General features: G+C 37.5%; 1 non-coding gene across 1 annotated transcript; it reads right to left on the bottom strand.

Moving 5' to 3' along the window:
* Nucleotides 1–2,491: 2,491 nt before the first annotated feature.
* Nucleotides 2,492–2,598, bottom strand: LOC145127995 (small nucleolar RNA R71). The gene has a single exon (XR_013716598.1). It is a non-coding gene; the product is annotated as a small nucleolar RNA R71 (small nucleolar RNA).
* Between the last annotated feature and the right edge of the window lie 333 nt (nt 2,599–2,931).

Raw genomic sequence — 2,931 nt, 5'->3', positions numbered from 1 at the left:
AGGTTATAATCAGTTGTATTCTAGTAAGATTTGAGAGTAAGAAGGGATGAGTAATTAGATAGAGAGATAAAAGATAACTTCAGAGGTGTGTATTCACAAATAGATAGATGCTTATGAATACAAGAGAATGAGCTCTATTGATAGAGACTCACGAAGTACACTAGATTACATCTCTAAGAGTAGCCATGCAAGGCATACTGGACAATAGAGAGTATTACAATAAAATACAAGTAAAGTAATCTAGTAAAGAGATTGCGGTAGGTAGAGACTTCGGATGCGGTTGCTGATGAAGGAGCTTGACTGCGGGTGCTTGTCGGCTGCGGTAGCTGAAGTTCAAGAGGGTCACTTTTCACTATTCAACAGTACATACGAAGATTCGAGAAGCAATACGTAAAGTTCTTGCCATATACGGATTCTTCAAGGGGACTCGGCGAGTCAGTTGTCTACTCGATAAGTAGACCCTGTTTTGAGAAATCTATAAATAGAAGCAACAAACCCGAATTGACTCTCTCTCTGGCTTTTGGGAAGCTTACTTGGCGACTAAGGAGACCGCTGGAGATCTGAAGAACGTGAGAAGAACCCTAATCCTCAATTCTAAGAAGACTAAGGCAACTTAGGTTTAATTTTCCACTTCACCATTGAATAGAACTATGTCTAGCTTGTTTGAATTTTTTTAGCTTGTTATCTACTGCAATTATAAACTAATTTCGTTAGTTTCTGTTTAGGGTAGACAAGTTTGCTCCTATGGATTAATTTACTATTTTGATTAATTGTTTTGTGGTGAATCTTGTTAAATTAAGCTTGTTAAAGACCCTTATGCATTAACCAGAACTATTTTCTATTAATTGCTAAGTAATTAAGCTGCATGAACATCTCTTAATTGCTTATCTCATATGATTTATGTGAACACATTGCTATATGCCTAGGATTAGTGAATATGAAACTAGGATTAACTAGAGAATGGGTAAATTAATGTGTGAGCTTGTGTGATATACCATCAACAAGAGGTTAATTGAATCACCAATTTAATTAGCTAATTACAAGTCTTATTTAACCCGAATAATTAAACTAGGGAATTTATTAGTTTAACCACTTGATCACTGCTTAAATTAATCTATTTTCTAAGGATTAGTAATAACGAATGTGAATCTAATCACCTTAGTCGGTAACCAATAACAATTAATCCATTACATCACCATAAAAATTAACCATAGAAGTATATGAGTTGAACCTAAACAGAAACCCTTTTAATCATTGAATTTAGTTGGTTTTTACGTGTTTTCAGTTGTTAGTTGATTAGTTAAGTTTTAGTTAAGTTTGTAGTCTTGCAAAACTAGAGAAAACCCCTCTATTTTACTAATTGTTTTAGATAATTCTAGTAGTTAGATTAATTTCCGTTCCCTGAGTTCGATACCCTACTTGCTAATTCATATTACCAATTGACAGGTCCACTGCCTTTTGTGTGTCGAATTCATAAATTAAAAGTAGGATAAAACTAGTTAGTTTAACACACATCAAGTTTTTGGCGCCGTTGCCAGGGAACGGTTCAAAAATTAATTCTAATTTCTAGTATTACCCACCCTTTGTGTGAGATTAATCTTGCACAAAGTTACTGCTTTAGTAGTCTAGGTATTAGGTTTAGTTTTAATTTTCTCTGATTTGTAAGAATTTTTGTTTGATTTTTTTTCAGTTTTAGCCTTGAACTCGCTGAGTGCAATCGAAGCTACTCGACGAGTCCATCGCTGAAACTTAGTTTCGTTTTTATTTTATTTTTTTTTGTTCTTTTTACGCGTGTTTTCTGTTTTGTTTACAGTTCGTTTATGACCCGGGGAGGAGGTACACCTTTGATTCCACCGCTTGAAGACCCGGAAGCAACCTTGAAGAAAAACAAAGGCAAAACCGTAGGAGAAACTGCAACATCAAAAAATTCGCCATTGAAGAATTTCAAATATGTTTTTAGTAAGAAAAAGGACAAGAAAGTGGGAGAATCCAACAAGTTTTCTGAGGCAAACGAAGACCCAAACAAGGACGATATCGTGTACGAATCCGAAAAAAAAGAAAGCGAATCCGAGGAAGGAAGCGACATCGAGGGCGAACTAGCTCACCCCATGGCTAACATTGATGAAGTTCCCATGGGTGAATGGAAGAAAAGGATGCGTGACGACACCGGCCCGAGACTCGTGCAACCCGCGATTCCCACAACTGCCACCTTTGAACTTAAAGGCCACATACTTGCTCAACTTAAGGAGATTCCATTCTACGGGAAGGATTATGAAGACGCATACAAGCATCTTGATGAAGTCAATGACATAGCCGACTACTTTAATCTCCCTAATGTGGCTCGCGACACTGTCTTGCTTCGTATGCTACCTGCCACATTCAAGGGAGCTGCAAAGGATTGGCTAAAATCACTTCCCCCAGGATCCATCACTACATGGGCTAAAATGAAAGAAGAATTCATAGACCAGTTTTGCCCCCTTCAAAAATAGACAAGTTGAAGAAAGCCATACCTAATTTTGAACAACAAGCTGGAGAGTCACTATATGAGGCATGGGAAAGGTACAAAGGCTTACTAAGGAATTGCCCACATCATGATCTAAATAGCCAACAAGAAGTCTCCATTTTCTATGATGGAGTAAATGTGACAACTAGGCAACTCCTTGATTCGCAAGGACCACTCACAAAGAAAGCACCCCCGGTGATAAAGGCCCTAATTGAAGAATTCTCTAAACACTCTAGAGAATATCATAACCCAAGAAATGACTTGACTCGAGGGGTGGTGAATTCTATTACTGATGACATAGCACTAATGATGACAAAATTGGAAAGCATGGTTCGAAGAATGACAAAGATAGACCAATCCATCCACGCCATTAGAGTGGGTTGTGAAAACTGTAGAGGACCTCATCTAACTAAAGATTGTGATCTTGA

The sequence above is a fragment of the Lactuca virosa genome, chromosome 7, assembly GCF_052849685.1.
Source record: "Lactuca virosa cultivar CGN04683 chromosome 7, Lactuca_virosa_CGN04683_v6, whole genome shotgun sequence".
Classification (NCBI taxonomy): Eukaryota; Viridiplantae; Streptophyta; class Magnoliopsida; order Asterales; family Asteraceae; genus Lactuca; species Lactuca virosa.
Note: the sequence above shows the minus strand (reverse complement) of the source record. Positions and strands in the feature narration are given on the sequence as shown.